Source organism: Triticum urartu, chromosome 6A (assembly GCF_056163025.1).
Source record: "Triticum urartu cultivar PI428250 chromosome 6A, HENAU_Tu73, whole genome shotgun sequence".
Classification (NCBI taxonomy): Eukaryota; Viridiplantae; Streptophyta; class Magnoliopsida; order Poales; family Poaceae; genus Triticum; species Triticum urartu.
In genome coordinates this window covers 351,496,366-351,514,224 of record NC_141878.1, presented here as the reverse complement: position 1 = coordinate 351,514,224, position 17,859 = coordinate 351,496,366, and the positions used below count along the sequence as shown (strand labels likewise).

Below are 17,859 nucleotides of genomic sequence, written 5' to 3'. Positions count from 1 at the left end.
GAAATTAGTAGGCATTGGATCGGTGGATTCGTTGGATGATATTCATCATTTAACACTCATAACCTAGGGCGATACAAAGCAAGCTCCAGTTCATAAACATAATGTACGCATGTATTACGTGAATAGTCATACGTGCTTATGGAAAGAACTTGCATGAAAATTTGTCCTACTCTCCCCTGGCAGCGGGTTCCATATGGAAACTAAGGGATATTAAGGCCTCCTTTTAATAGAGAATCGGAACAAAGCATTAAAACACGGTGAATACATGAACTCCTCAAACTATGGTCATCACCAGAAAGTATCCCGAATACTGTCACTCCACGGTTTACGGATCATAACACGTAATAGGTGAATATAACTTGCAAGGTCGGATCTAGAACATAGATATATTGGTGATAACATAAACGGTTCAGATCTGAAATCATGGCACCCAGACCAAAGTGACAAGCATTAAGCATGACAAAGTCATATCAATATCAATCTCAGAACGTAGTGGACACTAGGGATCAAGCCCTAACAAAACTAACTCGATTACATGATGAATCTCATCCAACTCCTCACCGACCAGCGAGCCTACGAAGGAATTACTCACTCCTGGTGGGGAGCATCATGGAATTGGAGATGAGGGAGGGTTGGTGATGATGAAGATCGAAGATCCCCCTCTCTGGAGCCTAAAACGGACTCCAAATCTGGCCTCCCGATGAAGAACAGGAGGTGGCGGTGGCTACGTATCGTGAAACGAGATAATTCTTCGTCCGTGATTTTTTCTGGAAAATAGGTATTTATGGAGTTGGACTCAGGGTCTGCAGGGCCACCAGGTGCGCACAACCCACCTAGGCGTGCCTGTGGGGGGCGCCCTGGTGGGTTGTGCTCACCTAGGGGCCCCCTCCTGTGGTTCTTGGCTCCATTATTTCTCTATTATTTTATAAAAATTCTCCAAAAAGTTTTGTTCCAATCAGAGAACTTTTATTTCTGCACAAAAATAACACCATGATAGTTCTGCTGAAAACAGCGTCAGTCCGGGTTAGTTTCATTCGAATCATGCAAATTAGAGTACAAAACAAGAGCAAAAGCGTTAGGAAAAGTAGATACGATGGAGACGTATCATTGGGCTCTAACTGAACCCCAGTGAGGTGTTCGCTTACTGAACCCGAGCAATTGCACTAGCTACGTTACTGAACCCGAGCGATCGATCCCTTGGTTGTTAACTGAACCCGAGTGATTCTTTCGCTACTACTGCTAACTGCGCCAATCAAACCTTCCTCTTGATGAACAGTGACCGTCATTGGGGTTGGATGAATAGTTCCCGGTGGGGGATTGGATGAACAGGACCTCGCGGTAGTAGAGGCCGTTGCCGCTGGATGAACTGGACCCCAATCGATGAGGCCGGCACACCCGAGCCAGTTGGGGGTGGATGAACAGGACGCCCTGGAGGCTCCATGAACAGTAGCATGTGGAGACTGGATGAACAGTGGCCCGTGGGTGAATAGTAGCTGGTGGAGGCAGGAGGAAAGTCATGGTCGATGAACAGTACTATGTGTAGTCTGGAGGAAGTCGACTGTGGATGAATAGTAGCCCGTGGAGGCTGGAGCGACGCAGTAGAGGATGGATGAATAGTAGAGCATGGAGTCCCATTTTGCCATATGCCACACCCCTCCCGACGAACAGGACCCCATTTCGACCATAGGTGCTCCGACACAAGTATGTTTCCTTCGTTTTGCGGTACGCCACACCCCTCGTTTCGATCGTAGGAGCTCGGACACAACTATGTTTCCTCCATTTTGCGGTATGTCAGACCTCGTTTTGGCTGTTCCGTCCAAGCCGGTTGGCTCCCGATGAACAGAAAGTATTCCGACCCAGTCGGTTGCCTCCCGATGAACAATGTTGTTTCCTCCATTCCGACACAGCCGGTTGGCTGCCAATGAACAGGACGTCGTCTCTGTACGCGTTTGAGACCCCGCCCGTATGTACGTACGTAGACGTATTTACTTTCTTGCAGCCTGGCTATATGTACGTGTACATGATTTATACATGACTGCCTCAACTGCTATGTCACACGTGATGCTCCTTGCTCGGCCACGGTTCATCCTTGTAGAGAGACCGATCGACCAGTATGTACGTACACATCCGCTACCAGAGAGACAACCCTATGTACGGTTCAACCGGGTGGGTCCCAGCTGTCAGGGAGCATAAGGAGGCACTTCCTTGTGTACGAAGATATAGCTGATGGGTCCCAGCTGTCAGGGGGAGGAATCATTTTTTTCCCATAATAAGGACACACTTCCTTGCGTGCGAAGATACAAATGGAGGGTCCCAGCTGTCAGGGGGAGAAAACATTATTTTTAGGGTAAAAAGGATGCAGTTGCACGTATGCGTCCATCGGTGTGGTGCGTCTCCACTATCAGCCTCTCCACGTACAGTCATCTTCCGATGTCTCTCATTTGTTGACCACATTGACAACACCATGCCGAGTGCACCAAGGACGGTGGACGACAGCGAGGCCCCACACTGGAACAACCCGGAGATGGGGAAGATGCGGCAGTGGAATCACAGATGGAGAGGAGTGGGAATCTTGACTGGTTCGGGTGCGCGGCAGCACTGCCTCCCGCGGGAGACAGGAGCAAGATGAGAGGTTGAAGAAGTAGCATGGACATTGGATTAACATCCAATGATCCATCTTCTAGAATCATTTGTTGATTAACTTGACAAAGCCCTGTGTATATGTCATCTTAGTAGGCCCACAAGTCATCCACCAAATCTGTCGGGTCCCAGCTGTCATTGGGAGGAATAGTTTCTTCGCATAACAAGGAGGCACTTCCTTCCGTGTGAAGATACATCCGATGGGTGCTAGCTGTCAGCCTCTCCACTTACATCCCTCTTTCGATGGCTGTTGTTTGTTGACCATGTTGACCATGCCGCGCTGAGAGAACCAACATGGTGGGCGACGGTGAGGTCCAGGAAGGGAACGACCCAGAGACGGTGAAGCCACAATAGTAGATGCCCACGCTGATGGCAGTACGAGGGCTGACTGGTCGGCTGTGGGGTGAGCTTGAGGTTGCCGGAAAATAACTGGAGGTGCGGGTGGGTAGAGCGATGGCCTGGCGGAAGCACAACCGGCCATGGGAGGAGGGAGTAGGTAGTCCCACGGGAGGAGAGATTGAAGAAGCACGACGACCGTTGGATGGATATCCAACAGTCACTGCTTTGTGTTGACTAAGTTGACAAAGCCTTGAGTATGCGTCAATTTTTTTAGGACAACATCATCGTCAACCTAGTAGACCCACAAGTGAGCCTCTGAATATGTGGAAAACAGCATACAACCCAATTGCCATTATTTTCAATAATTTGCAGCCCATTTGCTAATTCTAAAGGATATTTTGAAGCCCATATTCTTTTTATTAGCAGTACAGACCATATTCTGGCCGCTACTAAAAAATCATCAAAATTTTGCATATTTTGGTGGGGTCCGAACTCTTTGAATCACGAAATTTCGAGTCACATTGAAAATAATTTTTAAAAAATTATATCAAAATAAAATACAAAGAAATTTTCTCCACAAAAATGTATGAAATTTAAAATCTTCAAATCCGGCAAAAAAAAATTTGAATGTAATCGCCGGTTGGCTTTGGTTTAAAAAATTACATCCCATTTCTTACTACTTATAGCCGATTTTCTAGAGAAGCCGAATACGTCCCTCCTCATCTTGAAAGATTTGCAGCCCAGCGGGGCAGAGAAAAGCAAGTAGGCCTCGGTTGGGTATTCTCCAAAAAAATAGAACTAGGCTAGCCATTTTCAAGAAGAAAAAAGATATCAAATTGGCTCGTCATGTGCTTAAATAGAAGTGTGGACTACACGGGCCACAACCCCCGCACAACACGCAGTTGAGCTCCGTCTCTAAAACTAAAAAACAACTGGGCGAGTTGCTGGGTCCCTGGTGTTAGCCGCTCGTTGTGTAATTTTCTTGTTTGTTGACTATATTGAAAATGGCGTTGGACCTAGATGTCAAACAATTAGGCAGAATTATTTTTTTGGCTTCTAATAACGAGGCACCTGCTTGCGTAATGCCATGACCATGGTGGGTCCCTACTGTCAGCCTCTTGATGTACAGTCATCTCCGGATTCCTCTTAGTTATTGACCATCTTGACAACTCCAGACGGAGGTAGGCACAGCGAGCGAACCAAGGTGGAGAATGACGGCGAGGCCTTGGATGAGAAAGAACAGGAGCCGTGGAAGATGCAGCCGTGTAGTGGCAGGCTGAGGGGAGTACGAGGGCAACATGTAAAGCATACAAATGGTACAAAAGCCCAAGGACTAATTGTTCATCAAATTTAGACAAAACCCATATTGAACATGGCAATAACATCTAACCCAACCACTATTTTTGGCAGTCACAAACAAATGCATCGGTCTGATCCATAAAATCAACATCCTGTGCCGAATAATTTATTGGAACATGACCACAAGTTGTTGTAAATAGAAGCTGAGCATGTTCAAAAGCCCATTTGTCCACCTGAAACTTCTTTTTTGCCGTTCAACATGTCCATCAGTGAGAAATTTCTTATTTGAAAACTTAAGCCTCTGGACAATAGTGACCTTGCATTCAATAGGAAGAATGTGAAAAAGCTTCTGTTTGCCTAGTTGGATGCATATCCTTCCATTGTTATTGTCCTCAAACGAATGTCATGAGAACTGAGAAAATCCCGGTGCTTATTTCGCCATCGATTGGTTATATGTTTTTCTCCATGTCTTAGTGCCTAAGTAGACATGAAGATTGAAAACAGTTAATGTCGATTTCGGGGCTCCGCAAACCCTGGAAAGATTCAAACTTTGGGGTGCGTGCGAAGAACTCAACCTCCCCAGTCTGCCAACTCGCCGAACTCATGGCCTAGCGCGATGAACTGTAAGGAAATGGAACAAGGCAATTTACCCAAGTTCGGGCCACCTTGCGGTGCAATACCCTAGTCCTGCTTTGTGGTGGATTAGCCTCGAGGTGGGCTGAGGATGAACTAATACAATGGAAGAACCACCTAAAGAGGTGTGTTCTTGTGTTTGTGTGAGCTGGTGAGGATGAGGCTGGTCTGACTGATTCATCCCCTTCTATGGTGGTGGCTAGGCTACATTTATAGTGGCCTTGGTCCTCTCCCCCAAAACGAAGGCGGGAAGGGATCTCACAACGGCCAAATTCGAAGGTAGATAACTAGTACATTTTATCATGACGAAAGGTGACCTCCGTCCTTTGGATCTTACTACTTATAGCCGATTTTCTAGAGAAGCCGAATACGTCCCTCCTCATCTTGAAAGATTTGCAGCCCAGCGGGGCAGAGAAAAGCAAGTAGGCCTCGGTTGGGTATTCTCCAAAAAAATAGAACTAGGCTAGCCATTTTCAAGAAGAAAAAAGATATCAAATTGGCTCGTCATGTGCTTAAATAGAAGTGTGGACTACACGGGCCACAACCCCCGCACAACACGCAGTTGAGCTCCGTCTCTAAAACTAAAAAACAACTGGGCGAGTTGCTGGGTCCCTGGTGTTAGCCGCTCGTTGTGTAATTTTCTTGTTTGTTGACTATATTGAAAATGGCGTTGGACCTAGATGTCAAACAATTAGGCAGAATTATTTTTTTGGCTTCTAATAACGAGGCACCTGCTTGCGTAATGCCATGACCATGGTGGGTCCCTACTGTCAGCCTCTTGATGTACAGTCATCTCCGGATTCCTCTTAGTTATTGACCATCTTGACAACTCCAGACGGAGGTAGGCACAGCGAGCGAACCAAGGTGGAGAATGACGGCGAGGCCTTGGATGAGAAAGAACAGGAGCCGTGGAAGATGCAGCCGTGTAGTGGCAGGCTGAGGGGAGTACGAGGGCAACATGTAAAGCATACAAATGGTACAAAAGCCCAAGGACTAATTGTTCATCAAATTTAGACAAAACCCATATTGAACATGGCAATAACATCTAACCCAACCACTATTTTTGGCAGTCACAAACAAATGCATCGGTCTGATCCATAAAATCAACATCCTGTGCCGAATAATTTATTGGAACATGACCACAAGTTGTTGTAAATAGAAGCTGAGCATGTTCAAAAGCCCATTTGTCCACCTGAAACTTCTTTTTTGCCGTTCAACATGTCCATCAGTGAGAAATTTCTTATTTGAAAACTTAAGCCTCTGGACAATAGTGACCTTGCATTCAATAGGAAGAATGTGAAAAAGCTTCTGTTTGCCTAGTTGGATGCATATCCTTCCATTGTTATTGTCCTCAAACGAATGTCATGAGAACTGAGAAAATCCCGGTGCTTATTTCGCCATCGATTGGTTATATGTTTTTCTCCATGTCTTAGTGCCTAAGTAGACATGAAGATTGAAAACAGTTAATGTCGATTTCGGGGCTCCGCAAACCCTGGAAAGATTCAAACTTTGGGGTGCGTGCGAAGAACTCAACCTCCCCAGTCTGCCAACTCGCCGAACTCATGGCCTAGCGCGATGAACTGTAAGGAAATGGAACAAGGCAATTTACCCAAGTTCGGGCCACCTTGCGGTGCAATACCCTAGTCCTGCTTTGTGGTGGATTAGCCTCGAGGTGGGCTGAGGATGAACTAATACAATGGAAGAACCACCTAAAGAGGTGTGTTCTTGTGTTTGTGTGAGCTGGTGAGGATGAGGCTGGTCTGACTGATTCATCCCCTTCTATGGTGGTGGCTAGGCTACATTTATAGTGGCCTTGGTCCTCTCCCCCAAAACGAAGGCGGGAAGGGATCTCACAACGGCCAAATTCGAAGGTAGATAACTAGTACATTTTATCATGACGAAAGGGATCTCACAACGCTGTGGTGGGCTCGGCGATGACCTCCGTCCTGCCGTCCTGGTAGTCTTTGTCTTGTTACATGGAAATGGAAACCTTTGGATGATTCCTCGGGACTCCACGCCTGCGCTTGCCTCTTTAGCACCAAAGAGGAAACTGCTGTACTACGCCCGCCTAGCCTTGGTCATCATTGCTGACGCCATCTAAACCTCACGAGGTGAGGGCTTAGATAGAAATCTCTGATCCTTAGGAGCCGACCTAAGGAGGCCGCACCTTCTGGAGGTCTTGGCGTCGTTCGCCTCATGAGGGTCTTGTTTTGTTGATGCTGAAGGTGGGCCGTACCAGGCCGAGGATGGAGCCACGCCGTGGGCCGCAGGCATGCAAGTCTGGGTACCCCCGTTCCCGGAACACCGACAGTTAAGGTATGAAAAAAGAGTATGTCGAAAGAGAGACAACTGAACGGTTAATTCTAGTACAATATATATGGGCTTTCAATGTGCATAAAATCATCACCTTTATATATAAATTCTCCAGACATGGAAAGCATCACAACAAGCCAATAATTATGTTCAGATCATAACTAAACATTCTGATATATAAGATCTTGACAGAATCCAACATCATTGATAGGCTATCCATGAACGAACTCTTCATTGAGCATATAACATAATATTAGTACCCAAAGTGTACTCCAAGATGATATAAAACTTATGAACACAAATGAAAAATGCATCTTATGATTACAAATGTGTAGATGATAATATACGGTACCTGAATAAGTGTGGAGCCAAATACCAACTTGTGATTATTAAATGAATCACGAATTACACCCAAGGTCTCCAGTTTGGGCGCAGAGATGACAGTTATTTGCGAAGGTATATAACAATAATGAAGGAGAAACCTTTGAAGTGAAGGGGCATCTTCGATTATGAGCCGTCGTCCTTAAAAACAAATTCCAATGCTTTTAAGTGAGGCGACTTTATTTGGAGACAACTGATACGGATTTCTATTCCCAAAACAATCAACAAGCGCTCCACGGCAGGGCAACTGGAGTGGATGATGATGTGCAGTAAGGCCTCCGAGAGATAAACCACCACGAGCAAAGGTTTTTTTAGCATTGGGAGTCAAAGCATTTGTACCAGATCGTCTGGTAGATGGCACCGGGCGAAGGTGGTTGTGTGGAGACACGAGGAAAACCACGAGATGGACAACGGTGGTGTGGGCACAAATTCTTGGTGTTCGGTTTGTGGTACAAAAATTTCGTTGTAATTGTAGAACTTGAAGTGCTGGAGTTTTTTGAATTCAGGAGATGTCAGCCAGGCATCTACTGTGCAGGGTATGGACAGTGGGTAGAATGACGGGATGCAAAGGCGTGGAACGGAGCCTCGGTGGGAGGAGATGATGGATCTGAGGAGTTCAAAATCATGAACGATAGATAGCTGATAACAGTAGAGATTAAGGGGCGTGGCGGGCCATAGAGGGTGCCACCGAGTTGAGAGGACTTCGGTGCGGCAACAATCCTTGGTGGGGAGAAGCGATATGATCTCCCCAAGGATGGCATCCAGGAGATCGCTGATGCAGTCCACCCGAGATTCTATGGATTCCTCAGATCCAGTGGGGGGCCTGACGCTTCTCCCCGTGCTGCCGGGTGCGGGATCTACAACCGGCGTCGCCGCTGGTGGGAGCCTCATCTTCTTGGCATTGGAGCCAACCAACTCCATTTTCCTTGTGGGCGTTGCGCCAACACGGGTTTGAGCAGAGTAGCTAGAGACAAGCCTAGTGGCAGTGCAAGTGGGGAGGAAGGAGGGCTTGGGTTTTCTGTAGGAGTGGAAGAAGAGGAGCAGACGTTTTCTGTAAGAGTGAGGAAGAAGGTGAGTGGGGGTTTTCTGTACGAGTGATGAAGATGGGTGATGCGGCTTGAACTACTTCAGTATTTCCCCAAAGAGGAAGGGATGATGCTGCATAGCTACGGTATGTATTTCCCTCAGTGATGAGACCAAGGTTATCGAACCAGTAGGAGAACCACACAACACCATGTAAACGGCTCCTGCACACAAAGAACAAATACTTGCAACCCGACATAAGAGAGGGGTTGTCAATCCCTCACGGGTAAAAAGATTGGTAAAATTATAGTAGATTGGATAAATAGATCTCGCGTGAACGTGAGATAAAAAAATAAAAATTGCAGAAAGGTACTTTTGTATTTTTGGTTTAATAGATCTGAAAATGAAAGAAAATAAAATAGATCGCAGAGGCAAATATAATAAAGAAGAGACCCAGGGGCGTAGATTTCAGTAGTGGCTTCTCTTGAGAAAAATAGCATATGGTGGGTAAAAAAAATTACTATTGGGCAATTGATAGAACTTCAAATAATCATGATGATATATAGGTGATTTTCATTATATAGGCATCACGTCCAAGATTAGTAGACCAACTCCTGCCTGCATCTACTACTATTACTCCACACATCGACCGCTATCTAGCATGCATCTAGTGTATTAAGTTCATGGAGAAACAGAGTAATTCAATAAGAACGATGACATGATGTAGACAGGATCTATTTATGTAGAAATAGACCCCATCTTGTTATCCTTAATAGCAACGATGCATACATGTCGGTTCCCCTTCTGTCACTGGGATCAAGCACTATAAGATCGAACCTATCACAAAGCACCTCTTCCCATTACAAGAAAAATTGATCTAGTTGGCCTAACTAAACCAAAGATTCGATGAAGAAATATGAGGCTATAAGTAATCATGCATATAATAGATCAAAAGCCACAAATAACTTTCATGGATAAAAACATAGATCTAATCATAAACTCAAAGTTCATCGGATCGCAACAAACACACCACAAAAAGAGTTACATCAAATAGATCTCCAAGAGACCATTGTATTGAGAATCAAAAGAGAGAGAGGAAGCCATCTAGCTACTAACTACGGACCCGTAGGTCTAAAATGAACTACCCACGCAGCATCGGAGAGGCACCAATGAGGATGATGAACCACTCCGTGATGGCGTTTAGATTGGATCTCATGGTTCTAGTAATTGCGGCGGCTGGAATTGATTTTCATCGACTCCCCTAGGGTTTCTGGAATATTGGGGTATTTATAGAGCAAAGAGGCAGTGCAGGAGGCCCCCAGGCGTGCCCTGGTGGGTTGTGCTCCCCTCGGAGCTCCCCTCAGGTACTTTCTTGGCCCATATGGTGTCTTCTGGTCCAGAAAAATTCTCCAAAAAGTTCCGCTGCATTTTGACTCCGTTTGGTATTGATTTTTGCGACGTAAAAAACAACCAAAAAACAACAACTCGCACCGGGCACTAAGTCAATAGGGTAGCCCCAAAAATTATATAAAGTTGCTATAAAATGATTGTAAAACATCTAAGATTGATAATATAACAGCATGGAATAATCAAAAATTATAGATACGTTGGAGACGTATCAGCATCCCCAAGCTTATTTCCTGCTCGTCCTCGAGTAGGTAAATTATAAAAACAGAATTTTTGATGTGGAATGCTGCCTAACATGTTCATCACATATTCTTTTCTTTGTAGCATGGACATTTGGACTGTAATATGATTCAAAGCAATAGTCTAGTTTTGACATGAAGATTTCAATACTCAAGCATATCAACAAGCAACCATGTCTTTCAAAATATCAACACTAAATCAAGTTATCCCTAGCCCATTATGCTCAATCATTGATCCATTCATGAAACGCACCCGCATATTAACTACACCCAATGCTCAAGTACGATCATAGTGCCCCATAGTTGGTGCTTTATAAAAGAAGATGGTGACTCGAATAAAAATAAAAATTGCATAAAGTAAAAGAAAGGCCCTTCGCGGAGGGAAGTGGGGATTTATAGAGGTGCCAGAGCTCAAAGCGAGAAAGATAGAGCTAAAACATTTTGGGTGGCATGCTTTTCCTATCAATGAAAATGATCGAGTAGTTCCCAATACTTTACATGCTAGATATATCATAGGTGGTTGCCAAACATAAAATAAAGTTTATTCCTTTTTCCACCATAGTTTGACTTTCCATGGCTAGCCATATCCACGGGTGCCTTCCATACCAACACTTTCCAAGGAATTTATTATTTGACAACATAAAGTAAATTCATTTTTTATTTCGGGACTGGGCATCCCTAATAGCTTTGCCATACTCTCGTCCAATGACAAGTGAATAAACACTCATCTTGAGAATGACACATCTAGCATGGAAAAATATCAGCCACCCCCTACCATTTCATGAGCGGTACGAGCACACAAAAGAGAAATTTATTTTGAAAATTAGAGATGGCACATACAAATTTGCTTAGAACAGCAAAAGAATACCACATATAGGAAGGTATACTGGACTCATATGGCAAAACTGGTTTAAGGATTTTGGATGCACAAGTATTGATCATACTTGTTGCAAATGAAGGCTAGCAAAAGATTGAGAAGCATCCAACCATGAAACGAATAATCTCATAAGCGAGCATTAAGCATAACTAACACCGAATAATGCACCACAAGTAGGATGTAATTTAATTGCATAACTATTGACTTTCATTCTTGCATAGGGAATCACAAACCTTAACACAAATATTCTTACTAAAGCATAATTACTTATCAACATGACTCATATATTATATCATCATATCAGAAAAACTATTACAAGGAATCAAGTTTACTCTGTCCAATGATCTTCATGAAAGTTTTTATTATATCCCTCTTGCATATCTATCACTTTGGGACTAATTTCATATGTTGCTTTTGATAGCTCAAACAAATCTAAGTTAAGAACATGAGCATAAAAATTTTCTTTTGTCAAAATAATTTAAGTGAAGCAAGGAAGAATTTCTGAATTTTTTTACTAACTCTAAAATAAATCTAAGCGAAGCATGAGAGCATTTCTTCGAAAATACTAAAGCACACCTGATAGAGGCAAAGGTCTCCCATATTTCGATGAGAGGGTGGCTATCATTTATGGTGGAGTAGACTTTGACGATCCGACTACGAACGTGCGAGGACATCACGCCTTGGCAATCGCTAAACCAACTTCGAGAGGTTATTGACCACACCGGAGCACGATCGACCTGACCACGAGGGTCTATTTCCTGCAAGCAAACAAAGAACAAGCAAGAAACTGAAATTTCAATCTGGATATTGCGAATAAAATAGGAAAGATTTATTGATCAAGTGGGGTTCTGTGACGCCTTGGCCTGGTCGTTGAACACAAACGAAGTACGCGAAGTTGCAGCTATGGCAAACTTTTTATCTAAACAAAACCAAAAGTCTAAACGATGCCCTAAGGACTGTATATATAGAGGAAGAGGGGGCAATTTCATGGCCCTTGGAGGAGGGGTCTGAAACCAACCCTAACTCTTGTTTCCCCACACATACGGACTCTAAAAACAGCCTATACTTAAGTATTTCGAAATTACATGGGCCTGGCCCAATAATAATGTGACACAACACCTAGAATAGCCTCTGGAAGAATTTATGAAGTGGCATCTTGTATATTTTGTCCAAAGCTTCATGCACTCCTTATGGTGGCTTCAAAGTCCTAAAATCATCACTTGTTACTCCGTTCTTGTTCCCCTTACGCACGTCATCATCTCCATGCTTGGTCTTGCTCCAATATTCATCCCTCTTATCCATGCTAGGCCCTTCATTTGTAAGCAAAACAAATGTATCCAATTTAGGCAGCATCATATTCTCATGAACATTAGAATCATTACCAAGAAACGAAAGTACCTGATAATCACTACAAAAAAAGACACATCCGTGACATTTTGGGCCGAACGAAAATTTTTCTGTCATGCTTATGACACTTCTATGACGATAATTGTGACAAAACCCGGTATCATCATAGATGTGATGGGCTCCTACTTCTATGACAAAAAATCATGACAGAAAATGGGCTTTTCATCCTGCGCGGGCCGGAGACGCAGCTGCATGACATTCTTTGGGCCGTCCATGACAGAAAAAACCCATGGTAGAAGCGAGGCCGAGGAAAATATCGGGGGAGTTCACGGTTACGGTGGGTGGTCGAGGGCCGAGCGATGCACGTTTCTCTCATTCGTACGTGCATATGTGCGAGGCGTTGCGCTCTAACTGAACCCGAGCGAGGCGTTGGGCTCTAACTGAACCCGAGCGATTGCACTAGCTATGTTACTAAATCCGAGAGATCGATCCCTTGCTGTTAACTGAACCCAAGTGATTCCTTCGCTACTGCTGCTAACTGAAGCCGATTGATGCTGCCTCTGGATGAACAGTGAGCGTTGTTGGGGGGGGTGGATGAACAGTTCCCGGTGGGGGGTTTGATGAATAGGACCCCGTGGTAGTAGAGGGCGTTGCCGCTGGATGAACAGGACCCCGATCGATCGAGCCCGTTGGGGGTGGATGAACAGGACCCCGTGGAGGGCTGGATGAACAGTAGCCGGTGGAGGGCTGGATGAACAGTAGCCGGTGGAGGGCTAGATGAACAATAGCCCGTGGAGGGCTGGTTGAATAGGACCCTGTGGAGAGGGCAGGTTGAATAGTACCCGGTGGAGGGGCGGTGGAGGCTGGATGAACAGGAGCCCGTGGATGAATAGTCGCATGTGGAGGCTGGAGGAGGTCGACAGTGGATGAACAGTAGCCCGTGGAGGCCGGAGGAGGTCCACGGTGGAGATGACCAGTATACCGTGGAGTCCCGTTTTGCGGTACACCACACCCCTCCCGATGCACAGGACCCTCGTTTCGACCGAAGCGCTCCAACACAAGTCCGTTTCCTCCATCTTGCGGTACGCCACACCCCTCCCGATCAAAAGGACCCCGTTTCGACTGTAGAGGTCCAAGAGAAGTCCGCTTCCTCCGTTTCGCGGTATGCCAGACCCCTCCTGATGAACAGGATCCTATTTCGACCGTGGCCGGTCGAACACAAGGCCATTTCCTCCATTCTGTGGTACGCCAGGCCTCGTTTACATCGGCTATTCCATCCAAGCCAGTTGGCTCCCGATGAACACCACGTATTCCGTTGCCTCCCTATGAACACAACGCATTCCATTGCCGCCCCATGAACACTACGACGATGCAGTTTCTCCATTCTGACCCAGCCATGTACACGATCCCTGGCCGAACGTATGCGTGAGTAGGCGTTCGGGACCCCTCCCGTATGTACATAAGTGGTCGTATTTACTTTCTTGCACCCTGGCCGTTGTACATCGGTGTACATGCTACGTGTGTGCCTCTACTATGAAACGTGCACGCCTCTACTAAGACACGTGCCCTTCCTTACACGCCCACGGTTCATCGCTGTGACACCCGGATAGTTAAGCTACAGTAACCCTCTGCTAACGATGCCACATGACCACGGTTACAGTTGTTAATCTCACCGTGAATCAAGTCCCATTCAAGTTCAAATTCAAATAACAAGTGAAATTCTAAACTTCTCAAACATGAAAACTAAAATGTTCATCATGTGGCAAATAATCCCTAACCAATTTTTGTGTTGGAACCAACGTTTTTCAAAATGTTTAAATGCCCTAAACTAAATAAAAACAGTGGCTGAAATAACAATTTAGTTGCTTTTTAAATTATAAAAATATTAAACTAACTTATTTTGGGTCCAAACCAGGTTTGGCAGTGGCCTATATTAATGATACTAATTTAGGTGCTACCTTGGTATTTTATAAAACTAAAATAAATGAAACTATAATAGAAAACAAAAAAAGAGAAAATAAATAAAGAAGGACTAAAACAAAAAAAAGGAGAAAGGAGAAACACCCCACCGGTCCAACTGGCCCAGGTGGCCAACCGGCCCACTCACCCAGCTAGCCGGCCAACCCACTAGCCCAGGCCGACCCCCACTCCCCAATAACCCCGCTAAACTGAAACCCTAACCAACCCATCACCTCACCCCCCCCACGTTCGCCTCCCCTCCTGATCTGATTTGGATCGGGGATCGATCCTTGCCGCCGCCAAGACACCGCCCGCCGCCGCTCGGAGTCCCCACCCCGCCTGAGGACCCCGACGCCCTTCGCCTCGCTCCCTCATCTCTCTCCTTGCCCGATCTGGATCGGGGCAGCCTCCCCGATCCCATCTCCTTACCAGACCGCCGTCGCCGCGCACGCCCTGGACGTCGTCTTCTCCACCACCGCCGTCTTCGCCATCGTCCTCATCTCCGCCTCACGTCGACCGCGCCGTCCCGCTCCACCAACCGGCTACTACGAGCCTCGCCGCCCCACTCCCCATCAACGCCGGTGAGCACCCTGGTCCTCCTTCCTGTACCATCCCGCCTCACGCCTCGACCTCGCCCTCTCACCGCCGCTTGCACCCGTGCCCCCTCTCGAGCATCGCGTCCGACCGCTTGCGCCGATGCCGTGCTCCGATCGTCGTTGCCCTCGCTACAATGCTGCTGCTGATGCTTCTTCGCTGCTACCCTTGCTGCTAGTCATCGCTTGTCTACGCCGTTCACTACCTAGCGCCGCACCACTGTGGCCCCGCCCGCTGGCGTCACTTGGTCCGCCCCACTCCTACAGCCCCCACCTTGCTGCCGCCCGGTCTGGCCTCGACCGCACGCCCACCCTGCACCGTGGCCACTGCTCTGTCGCACCGGCCCTGCCGGCAACCACCTGCCTCGAGGCCACAACCGGCCGTGGGCATGGCCTCGCCGTATCTGCAGAAGAGCGCCCGCTCGGCCCTCATATGGGTCGGGCGCCTGCAGCTCCCCAGCACCCATACCCGCCCCGATAGGCCTCTGTGACACTGGACAACAGGGCCCACGCCCCTGAGAACGATTTAAAAAAAGAAATAAAGTAAATAATAATAATAATAGTATTAAAAATAAAATAACTAATTAATTAAATTAACTTGATTAAATTAAACTAATTAAACCTAATTAGTCCAACTAATCTGTTAGGTTAGAAAAACGGACAATGACGTGTGGAACCAGCTGTTGAATTAAGATGCTAAGTTAAACTAAAAATATCCAAGTCACAGACATGCAGGACCCACGGTACTATCCACCATTGACTAGTCAATCTTGACTGGGCTGTTGACTCTGACCACTGGTCCCACATGTCAGCCTCGCATGCAAAAGTGTGGGTAGACTTTCGGGTACCCGTAGCAATTAGGTATTAATATGATTTTGTAATTTGAATAAATGTGTAATTCCTGAAAATCAATAAAACTTCCAAAAATCATATAAAATAATCCGTAACTTGGATGAAAAAAACTTTATACATGAAAGTTGCTCAGAACAACGAGATGAATACAAATACACTCTCCGTTCATCTAGCACACATCCCTAGCATAGCGAACGTGCAACAATCCACCTCCGGTTCATCTGTCCGAAAACGTCAAACACTGGGAATACTTTCCCGGAAGGTTCCCCCCTTCGCCGGTATCGCCACTACTACGTTAGTTCACCCCTAGCACCGCGTATTGCCATGTTATGCTTTGTGTTTCTTTGATTGCTCTATTATTTATTTGTGTTCCCCCTCTGTTGCTTCTTTTCGGTAGACCCCGAGACCGCTGCCGATACCCCTGTGATCGACTACGGTGGTGAAGACCCTTCCTTCTTGCCAGAGCAACCAGGCAAGCCCCCCCCCCTTGATCACCAGATATCGCCTATTCTTCTCTCTACTGCTTGCATTAGAGTAGTGTAGCATGTTACTGCTTTCCGTTTATCCTATCCTAATAATTAGCCTGTCCTTGCTACTACTATTGTTACCTTTACCTGCAATCCTAAATTCTTAGTATAGGATGCTAGTTTATCATCAGTGACCCTACTCTCTTATCCGTTGATACGTCTCCAACTTATCTATAATTTTTTATTGTTCCATGCTATATTATATCCTGTTTTGGACATTATTGGGCTTTATTATACACTTTTATATTATTTTTGGGACTAACCTATTAACCGGAGGTCCAACCCAGAATTGCTGTTTTTTGCCTATTTCAGAGTTTCATAGAAAAAGAATATCAAATGGAGTCCAAACGGAATGAAACCTTCGGGAACATGATTTTCGGAACAAACGTGATCCAGAGGACTTGGACCCTACGTCAAGACATCAACCAGGAAGGCATGAGGTAAGGGGGCATGCCTCCCCCCCAGGCGCGCCCTCCACCCTCGTGGGGCCCATGTTGCTCCATCAGCGTACTCCTTCCTCCTATATATACCTACGTACCCCCAAACTACCAGATACGGAGCCAAAACCCTAATTCCACCGCTGTAACTTTCTGTATCCATGAGATACCATCTTGGGGCCTTTTCCGGAGCTTCGCTGGAGGAGGTATCGATCATGGAGGGCTTCTAATATCAACACCATAGCCTCTCCGATGAAGTGTGAGTAGTTTACTTCAGACCTTCGGGTCCATAGTTATTAGCTAGACGGCTTCTTCTCTCTTTTTGGATCTCAATACAAAGTTCTCCCCCTCTCTTGTGGAGATCTATTCGATGTAATCTTCTTTTGCGGTGTGTTTGTTGAGATCGATGAATTGTGGGTTTATGATCAAGTTTATCTATGAACGACATTTGAATCTTCTATGAATTCTTTTATGTATGGTTGGTTATCTTTGCAAGTCTCTTTGAATTATCAGTTTGGTTTGGCCTACTACATTGATCTTTCTTGCAATGGGAGAAGTGCTTAGCTTTGGGTCCAATCTTGCGGTGTCCTTTCCCAGTGACAGTAGGGGCAGCAAGGCACGTATTGTATTGTTGCCATCGAGGATAACAAGATGGGGTTTATATCATATTGCATGAGTTTATCCCTCTACATCATGTCATCTTGCTTAAAGCGTTACTCTGTTCTCTTGAACTTAATAATCTAGATGCATGCTGGATAGCGATCGATGTGTGGAGTAATAGTAGTAGATGCAGGCAGGAGTCGGTCTACTTGTCTTGGACGTGATGCCTATATACATCATCATACCTAGATATTCTCATAACTATGCTCAATTCTGTCAATTGCTCAACAGTAATTTGTTCAACCACGTAATACTTATGTTCTCGAGAGAAGCCACTAGTGAAACCTATGGCCCCCGGGTCTATTTTCCATCATATTAATCTTCCAATACTTA

At 45.7% G+C, this 17,859-nt stretch overlaps 1 long non-coding RNA gene across 1 annotated transcript; it reads left to right on the top strand.

Annotated features, from left to right (window-relative positions):
- The first annotated feature begins 14,662 nt into the window (after positions 1-14,662).
- Positions 14,663-17,324, top strand: LOC147965216 (uncharacterized). The gene is made up of 2 exons (XR_015608202.1): positions 14,663-15,038; positions 16,300-17,324. It is a non-coding gene; the product is annotated as an uncharacterized LOC147965216 (long non-coding RNA).
- The last annotated feature ends 535 nt before the right edge of the window (positions 17,325-17,859 follow it).